Source organism: Saccopteryx bilineata, chromosome 3, assembly GCF_036850765.1.
Source record: "Saccopteryx bilineata isolate mSacBil1 chromosome 3, mSacBil1_pri_phased_curated, whole genome shotgun sequence".
NCBI classification, from domain to species: Eukaryota; Metazoa; Chordata; class Mammalia; order Chiroptera; family Emballonuridae; genus Saccopteryx; species Saccopteryx bilineata.
Genome location: NC_089492.1, coordinates 250,810,547 through 250,827,548, shown reverse-complemented (window position 1 = coordinate 250,827,548; position 17,002 = coordinate 250,810,547). Strand labels below are relative to the sequence as shown.

The following is a 17,002-nucleotide window of genomic DNA, read 5'->3' as shown; positions in this document are numbered from 1 at the left end:
GTATCTCACCTTGAAATACGCACTTAATCTTTCTAATCCTCTTTACTCATTTGTAAAATGGAGACAATACTATTTATGTTATAGGATTCTAATAATTAGGAATAATATTTATTAGTAAGTTATTTCATATTCTGGGAGACTTGGAAGGCCATACACCTAAGACTTTTAGTAATATTAATAGAAAGAAAAAAAATCCCTCCTAAGTGACCATAACCTTGAGTAACAGACATCTGTGGTTAAGAATAAAAACTGTGATTTAAGAATTAAAGCCATCACTTCATGTAACTCATATACTTATGCATGTGACCAATATACAGATACATTCAGTTTAATAATCACACTTATTAGCCCTGGTTGGCTGGCTCAGCGATGGAGCGTCAGCCTGGCGTGTGGAAGTCCTGGGTTCAATTCCTGGCCAGGGCACACAGGAGAAGCACCCATCTGCTTCTCCACCCTTCTCCCTCTCCTTTCTCTCTATCTCTCTCTTCCTCTCTAGCAGCCAAGGCTCCACTGGAGCAAAGTTGGCCCGGGTGCTGAGGATGGCTCCATGGCCTCCGTCTCAGGCACTACAATGGCTCCAGCTGCAGCGAAGCAACGCCCCCTGGTGGGCATGCCCGGTGGATCCTGGTCGGGCACATGCGGGAGTCCGACTGCCTCCCCGCCCCCTTCTAACTTCAAAAAATACAAAAAAAGGGGGAGGGGGGAAGACTATAACTTAAAAAATAATAATCACACTTATTAAATACCTATTAAATGTGAGGTATTTTTCTATATGCTGAGTATTAAAAGGTGAGTAAGACACCCTCTCAACTTTCAAGAAACTAGCAATTTAATGAGAAAAATACCATAAACAGAGTATAATAGAATATGAGGCATAATGAAGGCATAATAATAAAAATAATAAATTAGACTTGGAAAGTAATAAGTACCTGAGAGAAATGAAACACCATTATCAAAAAAGTCACTCTAGAAGAGGCAAGTAGACTTACATTAACAGCAAATTGAAGACTAGATTTCCTTTTTAAAAAAATCTTTTGAAAACGAAACAAATAAGATACTTTTAAAAACATACTTTGGAGGCCCTGGCTGATTGGTTCAGCAGTAGAGTGATGGCCTAGCATGTGGAAGTTTCAGGTTCAATTCTGGTCAGGGCACATTGCAGAAGCAACCATGTGCTTCTCCATCCCTCCCTCCTCTCTCTTTCTCTTCTCTCTTACCCACCTCTTGCAGCCTTGGCTCATTTGAGCAAGTTGGTTCCCAGTGCTGAGGGTGGATGGCATCAAGGCCTTTCTTCAGGTACTAAAATAGCTCAGTTGCCAAGCAACAGAGCAACAGCCTTAGATAGGCAGAGCATCGCCCAGTAAGTAAGTGTCTTGCCAAGTGGGTCCCAGATACGGCACATGCGGGAGGCTGTCTCTCTGCCTTCCAGCCTCTCACTTAATTAAAAAAAGTAATAATAATAAAGGAAAAAATAAAAATAAAATAAAACATACTTTGGAATGCAGCGTTGCTCTGGTGAGAAAGTAAGAGATATCTACAGAGATAAAAAATGAGGGAAAGTGAGTGCTAATGCCAGATGCTCTGGGGAGCATTCACTGATCCCTATCTTGTTAGCTTCCTGAGGCTGCCATAGCAAAGTACCACAACTAGGTGGCTTAAACAACAGACATTTGTTCTCACACTTCTAAATGCTAGAAGCCTGAAATCAGTTGGTTTCTTCTGAGGGCTGAGTGAGACTCTTCCCATGCTCAAGCCAATGACCTTTCACCTATGAACACCTCAGGTGTTCCATAGCTTGCAGATGATATTCCTCCTGTGTCTTCACATTATCTCTGCTCTATATGTGTGTGTGTTTTTGCCTCTGTGTCCTCAATTCTCCTTTTATAAGGACACCAGTTACAATGAATTGAGGCCCAACTTAATAACCTTACCTTAACTTCATCATCTGCTAAGAATAATTTCCAAATAAAATCACATTGCAACATTATTTGAGGGGTGTGGGAGGACACAATTCATTCCATAGCACTTAAGTTTTAGTTTTAGTTATTTTATTTTTTTAGTGAGAGAGACAGATAGGGACAGACAGGAAGGAAGAGAAATGAGAAGCACCAGTTCTTCATTGCAGCTCCTTAGTTGTTTATTCTTTTCTCATATGTGCCTTGACCAGGGGCTACAGCAGAACCAGTGACCCCTTGCTCAAGTCAGTGACCTTGGACTAAAGCCAGTGACCTTTGGGCTCAAGCCAGCGACCATGGGGTCATATCTATTAGCCCATGCTCAAGCCAATGACCCGCACTCAAGCTGGATGAGCTTGTGCTCAAACAAGCAACCTCAGGGTTTTGAACCTGGGTCCTCTGCATCCCAGGCTGATGCTCTAGCCACTGCACCACCGCCTGGTCAGGCAAGTTTTAGTTTTAAAGAGACTTAAAAGGGAAGACAAAAGACAATGCTTAGGCTGGGCCAATGATTTTCAACCTTGTTCATCTCATGGCACACATAAACTAATTACTGAAAAAATAAGTATAATTTTAATTGATTTATAAAAACAATAATAGGGTGTAGGTGTGATAAATAGTGATAGGCAAAGACATGACTTGGGTGGGTGAACAAACAATATGGAGTACAGAGATGTGTTGTAGAGTTAGGCACCTGAAACGTGTATAATTATGTTATCCAGTGTCACCCCAATAAATTCAATTAAAAATATAACAAAATAAAAGATTCAACCCTCCAAGAAAATAAATAAACAAATAAATAACAAAGTGACTTTTAAAAAATCAGGTGCCTATACTTGTATACAGTATAAGGATTTCTGTTACCAAGAATTAACCAACTAGGCACAACCTGATTGGGCGATGTGACCAATAAGATACAACTCTATTATATGATCTATATATGTATTTATAGTTCAAGACAGGGCATCCACAAGGGATGACTATTGTGTTGTCTGTTGTCATTTTTCTGTTTGATATTCTAAGGGAAAAGAGGTCAGTGCCCCTGACTGAATAGATATTGCATGTTTTAAAAATTCTTGCAGCATACCCATTAAAAATCACTGTTTAGGGGAATTGTGACAAGGAAGACTGACAGAGGCCTCCTCCTTCTTCTTTTTTTTTTGTTGTTGTTGTTTTACAGAGACAGAGAGAGATCCATAGAGAGGGATAGATAGGGACAGACAGGAACAGAGAAAGATGAGAAGCATCAATCATCAGTTTTTCATTACGACACCTTAGTTGTTCATTGATTGCTTTCTCCTATGTGCCTTGACCATGGGCCTTCAGCAGACCGAGTAACCCCTTTCTTGAGCCAGCAACCTTGGGTCCGAGCTGGTGAGCTTTGCTCAAACCAGATGAGCCCACGTTCAAGCTGGTGACCTCGGGGTCTCGAACCTGGGTCCTCCGCATCCCAGTCCAACACTGTATCCACTGCGCCACCGCCTGGTTAGGCATTTTCTCTGCTTCTTCATGCTTTGTGTGATCCAAGAAATCATTGCCTAAACCAGGGAAATAAAGTTTTTCTCCTACAAGTTTTATAGTTTATAATCTTACATTTAGGTCTATGACCTAATTTACATTTCAAACAAATTTTTATATATGGTGTGAGATAAGGGTTGACTTTTTTTTTTCCCCCTGTGTATGTATTATATATTCACTTGTTCCAGGATTATTTGTTGAAAATACTATCCTTAACCACTGAATTATCTTAACATGTTTGTTTAAAAAAATCAATTGACCATATATATATAGGTCTAATTCTGACTTTTAATTTCATACCATTGATCTATATGTCTATCATTATGTAAATCTTACACTGTCTTGATTACTATAGCTTTTTCTTGACTGCCATAGTCATTTTCTTTCTTTTATTTTACTATAGCTTTATAATAAGTTAAAATCAAGTAGTATGACTTCTCCAACTATTATTTTCAAATTTAATTTTACTATTTCAGGTCCTTTCATTTTTGCATTAATTTTCAAATGTTAGAATTAACATGTCAAATTCTCAAAAATGATTGGAATTATTTTGAATTAGTAAGTCAATTTGGGGAGAATTGACATCTCAACCATTTTTTGAATCTTTTGACCATGACTATCTCTCTACTTATTTAGGTTTAAAATTTCATTTATTATTATTTTGCCACTTTCAGTATTCGGATCTTGCATACTAGACTTGTACCTAAGTATTTCACATTTTTATGCTGTTTTCATTTCAGTTAACAATTGTTTATTGCTAGCACATAGAAATAAAATGACTTTTGTAAACTGGCTTTATATCCTGCAAACTGACTAATTAAACTCACTAATTATTTTAGGGTTTTTTTGTTGTTGTTTGTAGATGTTTTTGTATTTTCAACATAACTTTGTTGTTTATAAATACAAACAGGCTTATTTTTTCTTTCAAATCTATGTCTTTTATTTCTTTTTCTTGTCTTCCTGAACTGGCTATGACCTCCAATACTAAGTTGAAAAAAAGTAATGAGAGTGAACATCCTTGTCTTATTCCTGATCTTAGGAGGAAAGCACTCAATCTTTTACCACGATGCTAGATCTAGATTTTTCATAGATCCCCTTTATCAGGTTAAGGAAGTTTCTTTCTATACTTATTTGTTTATATTTTTTTTCAAAAAATAATACAGATACGGAATTTGTCAAATGTTTTTTTCTGCTTTTATTGAGGTGATATTTTTTAGTCTGTTAAGGGGGTGAATTACACTGATTTTCAAATATTGAAACAACTTTGCATTCCTAAGAAAGACCCCACTTGGTTATGATGTATTATACTTCCTACATGTTGCTGGATTTGATATGCTATTTTTTGTTAAAGATTTTAGTGTGTATATTCATGATTTATATTGGTTTATAGTTTTTTTCCTCTTAATATCTTGCTATAGGTGGAATATTTGTGTCTTTCTAATATTCATATGTTGAAACCTAATACTCAATGTGATGGTATTAGGAGAAGGGGCCTAAACCACTCTCATGCATGGGATTAGGGCTCTGATTAAAGAGACCCCCACAGAGCTCTCTAACCCCTTTCACAGTGAACCTCACGGTGGGCCTTCACCAGACAATAAATCTGCCAGAGACTTGATCTTGGACTTCCCAGTCTCCAGAGCTGTAAAAAATAAATTTTTGTTGTTTATAAGTCAACCAGTCTGTGATACTTTGTTATATTATAGTAGCACAAATGGACTAACATACATCATTTTCTGGTTTTAGTACTGGAGTAATGCTGACCTCATAAAATGAATTGGGAAGTGCTCCCTCTTTATTTGTTTTCTGAAAGAATTTATATAGAACTGGTATTATAACTTTTTCTTTCTTTTTTAAATTTAATTAAATTTATTTTTTTTAGAGAGAGAGAGAGAGATAGAAAAGGACAGACAGAAACAGACAAGAAAGGAGAGAGATGAGAAGCATCAACTCATAGTTGCAGCACCTTAGTTTTTCATTGATTGCTTTTTCATATGTGCCTTGACCGGCATGGGGGTTGGCTCCGTTGAGCCAGTGTCCCCTTGCTCAAGGCAGTAACCATGGGGTCATGTCTATGATCCCACGTTCAAGCCTGTGACCCTGTGCTCAAACTGGTGAGCCTGTGCTCAAGCTGGAGAGCTCGGGTTCTTGAAACTGATCTGGGTCCTCAGTGTCCCAGGACAACGTTCTATCCACTGCGCCACCACCTGGTCAAGTGGCATTATAGCTTTCTTAAATGTTTGGTAGAATTCACCAGTGAAGACTTCTAGGCCTGGAGACTTCTTCGTGGGAAAGTTTTACCTATAAATTCAAATATAAAAACAGATATAGGACTATTAGGCAGTCTAGTTCTTATTTAGTAAGCTTTGGTGGTTTATATCTTTTAAAGAATATGTGAATTTTATTTTTGTTGTTAAACCTGTTGAAAATAAATTGGTTGTAATATCGTCTTGTATTTTTTTATGTCTGTAGCATATGTAGTTATGTTGCCTCTTACATTCCAGTATTGGCAATTACTATCTGCTCTCCCTTTCATTTATGTATTTTGATCAATTGAATATATCAACTATGCTGAACTTTTCAAAGAACCAGCTTTGGCTTCATTATTTTTAGTTTCTCTATTTTCAATTTCACTGATTTCTGCTCTTAACATTCTTATTTTCTTCTTTATGCTTCCTTTTGGTTTAGTTTTCCTCTATTTCCTAAAGTGGAAGCTTAGATTATTGATTCAAGACATTCCTTGTTTCTAAAAGAAACAGTTTCTCAAATTTCCCCGAATGCCACAAATTCTGATATGTTGCGTTTTTTTCAGTCAATTAAACATATTTCTAATTTCCTTTGTGACTTCTTTTCTGACCTATGGGCTATTTCAACTGTGGTCAGGAAATATACTTTGTATTATTTCAGTTGAGATAAAATACATACGTCATATCAATAAATATAAGTGGGATTGTGGAGCTGGTGAAAAAGGATAAGGACTAAGCAAAACAATCAAACAAAAAATTCCTGGAGACATACAACAGTATGGTGACTGCCAGAGAGAAAAAGGGGTGGGGGAAGATAGAGGAGGATAAAGTGAGGATAAATGGTGATGGAAGCAGTCTTGACTTGGGGTGGTGAACACATAATATAATACACAGATGATGGATTATAGAATTGTACACCTGAAGCCTATATAATTTTATTGACCAATGCCACTCCAATAAATTAAATAAAAAGTAAAAAATGATTCTCCAAGGGATCAAAATTAAATAAATAAATAATAAATATAAATGGACTTAATTCACCTAAATAAAGAAAGATTTTCAATTTCAGGGTAAAACAAAGGTCAATATATGCTTTATTTAAGAGACATATCTAAAATACAGTGAGCCAGAAAGCTTAAAAATAAAAGGATGGACAGAAATACCAGGCAAATACAAACAACAAGAAAGCAAGGTATATGATTCTAATATCAAAGTAGAATTCATGCCAAAAACATTAAATGAAGCAAAGAAGGATACTTCCTATGCTTAAAGCAACAATGAAGTATAAAAATTAGGAATTATATGAACCAACTAATACCACAACTTCATAAATAATTTACCTTCATAAATTTGTACTTAAAAGAGGTGAAAGAAAAAAAAATAGAAACACACTAATTGTATGAATCTATAACATATGATTCTTAATTCAAGACATGGCAATTTAAACAAAAGATGTAAGAATAAAAAAGTCCTAAAACAATATAATAAATATGTAGCTCTAATGCATATATCAAAATTCACACTCTGATAGTAGAAAATATACCTGCTTCTCAAGTGCACATGAGCATTTATGAAAGTAAGTCACATATTGAGTCAACAAAAATCTCAACAAATACCATATATTTATTACTAATAACATTCTTTTATTCCATTTTTAAGAACACTAGAAATCAATAATAAAGTAAAAAAAAAAACCCAGAAAGCTTCTTACAACTACAATTTTTAAAACCCTCTAGCAAATAACTCTTGGCTGAAAAGGAAAATACAAATGAAAATTCCAGAATTTCTTGGAAAACAATAATGTCTAGTGCTCATTTTGGCAGCATAATACTAAAATTGGAATAATACAGAGAAGATTAGCATGGCCTCTGTGCAAAGATGACATGCAAATTCGTGAAGTGTTTTGTATTGAAAATAAGTAAAATAATGTCTAGTTGTCAGAATCTAAGTGACATAATAGTAGTGACCAGAGGAAAATAAAAGAATAAAAATATATGACTTAATTTTTCAACTCAAGTAGAAAAAGAAAACTCAAATGAAAGCAAAAGGAATACATAATAAATATAAATGCAGACACTATTGAGGTAGAGTACAGGGAAACTATATAACAAATAAATTAAAATTTCTGTTTCTTTGGAGAAAATCAATAAAATAGAAAAACCATTAGTTTACCTAATCAAGTGGGAGAAAGCACACATATGCAAAATAAGAAATGGAAATAGGAAATAAACATTGATATAGAGAATCCTAGAACCAAGTAGGAGAGACCATTCTGCATAACTCTATAGAAAATGTATAATTTCTAGTGAAATAAAATTTACTTATATGACCCCAGTATATATAAAAAGCTTAAATAGATCAATTTCTGTAGAAGAAATAGAGAAAATTATGAAAGAACTGTCTCTCAATAAAAAGCATGGTTTGACAGGTAAATTTTACTTACCTCTCAATCACAATTCCAATGATACTTAAATTATTCCGGAACATCATAAAAGAGGGAAAATTTTCAATGCTAAACTTGATAAAGAGAGGAAAAATGAAAAATATTGTGGCAGATTGAATTATAAAAACAATTACTCTCTGCTCCTTGTATCTATGTTATTTGCCAGGTAAATTTGCCATTCTGCCCACAAAAGTCAGACTTACTATCCAGACTCTTATATTTAAGCTCAGTCAGATGATTTGTGTTAACCAATTGGATTATATGAGTTAACTTTTGTTGCACAACCAACCACCTAAAAACTTAGTGGCTTAACACAAGATTTTTTTTTTTTTTTTTTTTTGTATTTTTCTGAAGCTGGAAATGCGGAGAGACAGTCAGACAGACTCCCGCATGCGCCCGACCAGGATCCACCTGGCACGCCCACCAGGGGCGACACTCTGCCCACCAGGGGGCGATGCTCTGCCCCTCCGGGAGGTCGCTCTGCCGCAACCAGAGCCACTCTAGCGCCTGGGGCAGAGGCCAAGGAGCCATCCCCAGCACCCGGGCCATCTTTGCTCCAATGGAGCCTCGGCTGCGGGAGGGGAAGAGAGAGACAGAGAGGAAGGAGGGGTTGGGGGTGGAGAAGCAAATGGGTGCTTCTCCTATGTGCCCTGGACGGGAATCGAACCCGGGTCCCCCGCACGCCAGGCCGATGCTCTACGGCTGAGCCAACCGGCCAGGGCCAAGATTTATTTTTTAATATAGTTTTAAGGTTGGCTAGAGGGTTTTTCTCATCTGTGCCAGGTCAGATGTGGCTGGATAGTCTAGAATGCTCTTTAATCATTCAAAAACTGTTCAAGTTAATTCAAAATTAGATAAACACAAAGTAAAAAAAAAATCTCAATGCTAAGTTTGGTAAAAATAAATAAATTCAGTAAAACAATGTACAGTGTACTCTGTTGGGAAGACTATGTGGAAACAAGTACTCTATTCATTGCTGTTGGAAATAAAATAATGGTACAACCTCTGAGAAGTGAATTTGGCAACACATAACAAAACTACATATGCATTCATGTTTTAACCCTACAATTATAATGATAAGAATTTCACCTGAAACTACTTTCCAAATAGGAAACATAGGTACACAAGTATTTCATTATGTGTAAGTATTTGTAATAGCACTATAAATAAACGTTATTTGTAACAACAAGATATTCTAAAATTCCTGAATGTTCATCCATGAGGAATGGTTAGAATAAACTGTTGTACATTTACACAATAGAGAACTGTGAAGTCATTTAAGAAGTTAAGAAGTACTTTATAAACTGATATAAAGTGATGAATGAACAAATAAAATATGAGATATAAGTACAATGAAATATTTTTAGTTGTAAAATGGAATGAAATACTGATACATGATGCAACCTAAATGAGCCATGAAAACATTATGCTAGGTATCAATATAAGAAGCTGGACACAAAAGACAACACATTGCATGAGTCCATTTATTTAAAATGTCTAGAATAGGCTTTAAAAACAGAAACTAGATTAAATGTTGTCAGCAGCTATTGGAGCAGAAAATGGGAAATGACTGATAATGGGTACAAAGTTCCTTTTATTTATTTATTTATTTATTAATTTTTAAATTTTTTAATTTTTCTGAAGCTGGAGACGGGGAGAGACAGACAGACTCCCGCATGCTCCCGACCGGGATCCACCCGGCACGCCCACGGGGGGGGGGCAACGCTCTGCCCACCAGGGGACGATGCTCTGCCCCTCTGGGGCGTCGCTCTGTTGCGACCAGAGCCACTCTAGCGCCTGGGGCAGAGGCCAAGGAGCCATCCCCAGTGCCCGGGCCACCCTTGCTCCAATGGAGCCTCGGTGGGGGAGGGGAAGAGAGAGACAGAGAGGAAGGAGAGGGGGAGGGGTGGAGAAGCAGATGGGCGCTTCTCCTGTGTGCCCTGGCCGGGAATCGAACCTGGGACCCCTGCACGCCAGGCCGACGCTCTACCACTGAGCCAACCGGCCAGGGCCGAAAGTTCCTTTTAGAGGTGATGAAAATGTTCTTGAACTCGACAGTGGTGATTACTGCACAACTTTGTAAATATACTAAAAAAACCACTGAATTTTATACCTTATTAAAGGAGTGAATTTTATGGTATATGAAGTGTATATCATTCTTTTTAAAATGGAGAGGCAAAAACAAACAAGTAAAACCAGCCAGATGTGTGTCTACTGTCTGTTACTTGATACAAAGATGATGACTACATGTACAACTTGTTCTTTAGATATTTTAATTTGCATCGCTCCTTCTTGGAGTTCTGAGAAGAGGTTGTTTCCTTATTTGTTTCCCTCCACAAGAATAGGGAAATGTATTCATTTTGGTCACCTCACTATTCCTAATTTCTAGTATGGTGCCTAATATATGGTAGACACCCAATAAAAATGTGTTGAATGAAAAAGGAAAGTAGAATGAGCAAATTAAGAAATCCTATTTTGTAACCACCAGTATAATACTTAAGTTAGAAATCATTGTATGAAAGTTTGTGGGTAACAGGATATTTAAATGATATCAAAGTATCATCCTTAAGATTACTACTTATATTAATTATTGCAATGGAGCGATATTCTGGATAGCACTTTAATCAAGTGATTAAATTTAGCATGACTATAATAGAATGATTGACATTATGCACCTTCTGATGTGATCCAGTTGGAAGTACACAATATTACTTAGAAAATTTCTTGCCAAGAACATTTAACCTCAGTCTAATTTTGAAAAGGTAATCAGAGAGATACAAATTATGAGACATTTATGAGGCAGTTGGCTAGACTTTTAAAATACTAGTATTATCAAAGAAAAAAAGCAGGGTTAACTTCTATAGATTACAAATTACTAAAAGATGATATGTGGCAGCAATAAAACACATGGTCTTAGCTTGGATCCTTGATTAAATAAAAGACAGCATTAAAGAACATTTGTGGGCAACTAGAAAAATTTTAATATAGACTGTATATTGGACAAAATTAACAAATCAATGGTAAATTTCTTGGGTAAAATAATAATATGTGATTAGGTAGATGAATGATCTTGTTAGAAGATACCAAAAACTGGTTCTTTTAAAAGTTAAACATATTTTTAATCTTTTAGCTAGATTAACTGAAAAATAATTATTACAAAAATTAATCATTAGATATGTAAAGGAAAAGGAAATATTATTTTAAAATTTGTCAATAAATTTAACAGCCTTAATGAAGAGGACACATATTTTCTTTTTTTATTTATTTCTTTAAATTTTATTTATTTATTTTTATTTATTTATTCATTTTAGAGAGAAGAGGGAGAGACAGAGAGAGAGAAGTGGGGAGGAGCTGAAAGCATCAACTCCCACATGTGCCTTGACCAGGCAAGCCCAGGGTTTCAAACCAGTGACCTCAGCATTTCCAGGTCGACTCTTTATCCACTGCACCACCACAGGTCAGGCCGACACATATTTTCTTAAAGAAAACAAACACATAATCAAACTGAATCAAGAAGAAATACAAATCTGATTAGCTAAATGGTCATATGACTATTTAAAAACATAAATTCTTAATTTTTTTTTTTTTTTTTTTTTTTTTACAGAGGCAGAGATAGACAGGGACAGACAGACAGGAACGGAGAGAGATGAGAAGCATCAATCATCAGTTTCTCGTTGCGCGTTGCGACTTCTTAGTTGTTCATTGATTGCTTTCTCACATGTGCCTTGACCGTGGGCCTTCAGCAGACTGAGTAACCCCCTGCTGGAGCCAGCGACCTTGGGTCTAAGCTGGTGAGCTCTTTGCTCAAGCCAGATGAGCCCGCACTCAAGCTGGTGATCTCGGGGTCTCGAACCTGGGTCCTTCCGCATCCCAGTCCGACGCTCTATCCACTGCGCCACCACCTGGTCAGGCCATAAATTCTTAATTTAAAACAACTATTTTTAACCTTTTTCACCTCCTGGCACACATAAATTAATTACTAGAATTATATTTTTTGCTGACCTGACAAAATAAATAGATATAATTGTGATTGATTTACAAAAAATAATAATATTAATTACCTACCCTTTTTGTCCCAAAGTGACTTTTAAAAAAATCAGGTGCCTAAATTATATTTAAGGACCTCTGGTACCAAGAATTATTTAATCAGATGCAACATTTTTATGCGACGTGACCAATAATATACAACTCTATTATATAACCTATATATTTATGGTTCAAGACAGGGCATTCATATGGGATGGCTATTGTGTTAGCTGCCTTTTTTTTTTGACAGTATAAGGGGAAAGAGGTCAGTGACATTGACTAAATAGTAAGGCATTGCATGTTTTAAAAATTCTTGCAGTATACCAGTTGAAAATCATTGGTTTAAAAAATTCCTGCAAAAGAAATTTCTGGTACAAATGACTTCAGTGGTTCATCAAACTTTTAAGGAAGAACCAAAGCTGATCTTACACAAACTCAGAAAATAAAGGAATAGAAATTCTTTACAATTCATTTTATAACATCAGCATTATCCTGATACAAAAACCAGGTATTGTGGCCCTGGCTGGTTGGCTCAGTGAATAGAGAGTCGACCTGGTGTGTGGACGCCCAAAGTTTGATTCTCGGTCAGGGCACACAAGAGAAGCAACCATCTGCTTCTCTGCCCTTCTCTCCCTCTTCCCCTCCTGCAGCCAGTGGCTCAATTGGTTCAAGCATTGCCCTGGGTGCTGAGGATGGCTCGCTTGGTTGGAGCACATCAACCTTAGGCACTAAAAATACTATAGCTCTGTTGATTCCAGCCTAGGCCCCAGACAGGGTTGCTGGGTGGATCCCAGTGGGACGCATGCAGGAGTCTGTCTCACTATCTCCTCTCCTTAAAAAAAAAAAAAAGAAAAAAAGAAAAGAATGAATGGAAAAGAAAAAAAAAAACCAAACAGGTAATACAAAAAAGATTAAATTATAGAAAATCCCTCATAAACATGAATACTCTATTTCTAAACAAAGTAGAATTCAGCAATATGTGATACAATTTGACCAAGTAAAAGTTAGACCAGAAGTACAAAGTTAGTTTAATATTAAGGCCAATCATTTTAATTCATTACATTACCAGAATTCAAGAGAAAAGTCACATGATTATCTCAATAGATGTAGAAAAAAGTATTTTCACAACTCAATACCGAGGTATAATTTTAAAAAATTTAAAAATCATAATAAAATGAAACTTCTTTAACCTCCACAGGGAATTTGTGCAAAATTACAGCTAACTTCATACTTAATTGCTAGACTGAATATTTTCTCACTTAGTTCAGGAACAAGACAAGGTGCACACACACCATTTCTATTCAGTTGTATTGACCCTCCTAGGCAACAAAATAAGTAAGAAAAAGAAATAAAAGGTATAGATATTAGAAAAAAATTATTTCATAATAGCATGTTACTTAATGATAAACTTAATAAAAAGCATGTGCAGATCCTATACATTGAAAACCACAAATATTGCTGATAAAATTTGTGAATATATGGAGAAATATATTCATTTCACAGACTGGAAAGCCCAATACCACTAAAACATTAACCTTCTCAAATTAATTAATGGGTTTATTTATTATTATTATTATTATTATCATTTTGGGGGGGGTATTTTTCTGAAGTGAGAAGCAGGGAGGCAGAGAGACAGACTCCTGTATGCGCCCAACCAGGATCCACCCGGCATGCCCACCAGGGGATGATGCTTGGCCCATCTGGGGCATTGCTCCATTGCAACCAGAGCCATTCTAGCACCTGAGGTGGAGGCCATGCAGCCATCCTCAGCATCTGGGCCAACTTTGCTATAATGGAGCCTTGACTGCAAGAGGGGAAGAGAGACAGAGAGAGAGATAGAGAGAGAGAGAGAGAAAGGAGAGGGAGAAGAGTGGAGAAGAAGATGGGCACTTCTTCTGTGTGCCCTGGCTGGGAATCGAACCCGGGATCTCCACACACTGGGCTGATGCTCTACCACTGAGCAAACTGGCCAGGGCCTCAAATTCATTAACAGGTTTAACAGAATCACATTCAAATGCCTAGAAGCTACTTTTTGGTAGAAAGTGACATCCTGATTCTAAAATTTACATTAAAATGAAAAGTACCTAAAAAGTTAAAATAATTTTGAAGAGAACAATAAAGTGCCTGATTTCAAGATATACTATAATACTTCACTAATAAAAGAAATCCAATTTGGAAAAAAAAATAAAATTATCTCTGTCCACAGATGGTATGTGGAAAACCTTAAAAATTCTACACATAACTTTAGAGCTAATAAATGGATTCAGCAAAAGTTGCAGAATACAAAATCAACACACAATAACCAGTTGCATTTCTATACACTAGCAATCTGAAATTGAAATTAAGATAAAAATTCCACTGACAATAGCATAAAAATATACAGTGGTCCCTCGTCTATCATGCGGGGTTAGGTTCAAACCCCCCACGATAGGAGAAAATCCGTGAAGTAGCGACCTTATATTTATTTTATTATTTATATATATTTTAAGGCTTTATAAACCCTCCTCACACTCTTATAAACCTTTCCCACACTTATTTTGCTGCAAAATTATTAAAAGAATAAATATAGCCCTGGCCGGTTGGCTCAGCGGTAGAGCGTCGGCCTAGCGTGCGGAGGACCCGGGTTCGATTCCCGGCCAGGGCACACAGGAGAAGCACCCATTTGCTTCTCCACCCCTCCGCCGCACTTTCCTCTCTGTCTCTCTCTTCCCCTCCCGCAGCCGAGGCTCCATTGGAGCAAAGATGGCCCGGGCGCTGGGGATGGCTCCTTGGCCTCTGCCCCAGGCGCTAGAGTGGCTCTAGTCGCAATATGGCGACGCCCAGGATGGGCAGAGCATCGCCCCCTGGTGGGCAGAGCGTCGCCCCTGGTGGGCGTACCGGATGGATCCCGGTCGGGCGCATGCGGGAGTCTGTCTGACTGTCTCTCCCTGTTTCCAGCTTCAGAAAAATGAAAAAAAAAAAAAAAAGAATAAATATATAAAAATACCTATATACCGCAAAATCCTGCAATATAGTGAAAAATCCGCAATACAAAACTAGATACATAAAATTTTAAAATCTGCGAGACAGTGAGACCGCAAAAAGTGAACCATGATATGGCAAGGGACAACTGTATATATAATAATTAGAAATAAATTTAACCAAATAGATGAAAGTCTTGTACAATGAAAACTACAAAAAATTATTAAAAGAAACTTAAAAGGAAAAAATTAAAGGAAGATATAAATAAATGGAAAGACATCCCATGTTCATTTATTGGAAGACTTAACATTGTTAAGATGATAATACTACCAAACTGGTCTACCGATTTATTGCAATCCTTATCAAAATCCCAACAATCATTTGTTTTGTTTGTGAGTTTTTCTTTGAGGAAGAGCATTACAGAAATATAAAACTTCATACTAAAATCTATATGGAATCTCAGCGGATCCTGAATAACCAAAACAACCTTTAAAAAAGAGAGCTACAAAGCTAGGTAATTAAAACAGTGTGGTACTATGGGATCAGAGAAGAGAGATTGGTGAAATTATATATACATAGCACAGTGTTATAGAGAGCAGAAAAGCAAATCCTGGAGGGAAGGGGGGAGGGTTTTGGGGGGAGGGAAGCAAGGGGAATGTTGAGGGGAACACTGGGGTGGGGGGATGTATTCAGTGGGACACTTGAATCTATGTAAACACATAAGTTAAAATTAATAAAAACAAACAAACAAACAAAAAACCCAACAGTGTGGTACTGGAATAAGGACAGTTATTTATTTAAATGGTAAATTTTATGTTATATTATATATATTTTACAATAAAAAGAATAATCATTTAATTCACTTATCAAAAAAGTATGATATTGGCATAAGGACAGATATATAAATCAATCGAGTATAATAGGATTTCCAGAAATAATTCTATGCAATTATGGCCAATTGATTTTCAACATATATAAGGTAATTCAAGGGAGTAAGTTTAATATTTTTAACAAATGATGCTGAACCAACAAGATATTTATATGGAAAAAAAAAAAAGAATCTTGACCTTACCTTATACCACACACAAAAATTAATTTAAAATAAATTTTAAGTAAGTCATATTTGATAAGGGACTTGAATCCCAAATATAAAAGGAATTCTTACTACTGGATAATAAAACAAAGACCTAATTCAAAAGTGAGCATAAGAGCCTGACCAGGTTGTGGCACAGTGAATACAGAATCAACCTGTATGCTGATGACCCAGATTTGAAACCTTAAAGTCACCAGCTTGCTTGAGGGGTTGCTGCCTTGAGCATGGGATCATAGACATGACCCTTTAGTCACTAGCTTGAAATCCAAGGTCACTGGCTTGAGCAAAGGGTCACTGGCTCAGCTGGAATCCCCCATCAAGGCACAGATGAGGAAGCAATCAATGAACAACTAAAGTGCTGCAACTACAAATTGATGCTTTTGATCTCTCCCCTTCCTGTCTGTCTCTCTCTTGCTCACTAAAAAAAAAAAGAGCATAAGAATTTGAATATATGTATAAAAAATTATATATAAAGATTAATCGGCCCTGGCCGGTTGGCTCAGCGGTAGAGCGTCGGCCTAGCGTGCGCAGGACCCGGGTTCGATTCCCGGCCAGGGCACACAGGAGAAGCGCCCATTTGCTTCTCCACCCCTCCGCGCTTTCCTCTCTGTCTCTCTCTTCCCCTCCCGCAGCCAAGGCTCCATTGGAGCAGAGATGGCCCGGGCGCTGGGCATGGCTCTGTGGCCTCTGCCTCAGGCGCTAGAGTGGCTCTGGTCGCAATATGGCGACGCCCAGGATGGGCAGAGCATCGCCCCCTGGG

At 37.0% G+C, this 17,002-nt stretch overlaps 1 non-coding gene across 1 annotated transcript; it reads left to right on the top strand.

The window, feature by feature from the left end:
• Window positions 1-7,527: 7,527 nt before the first annotated feature.
• Window positions 7,528-7,632, top strand: LOC136332694 (U6 spliceosomal RNA). Its single transcript, XR_010730856.1, has one exon. It is a non-coding gene; the product is annotated as a U6 spliceosomal RNA (small nuclear RNA).
• Window positions 7,633-17,002: the final 9,370 nt, after the last annotated feature.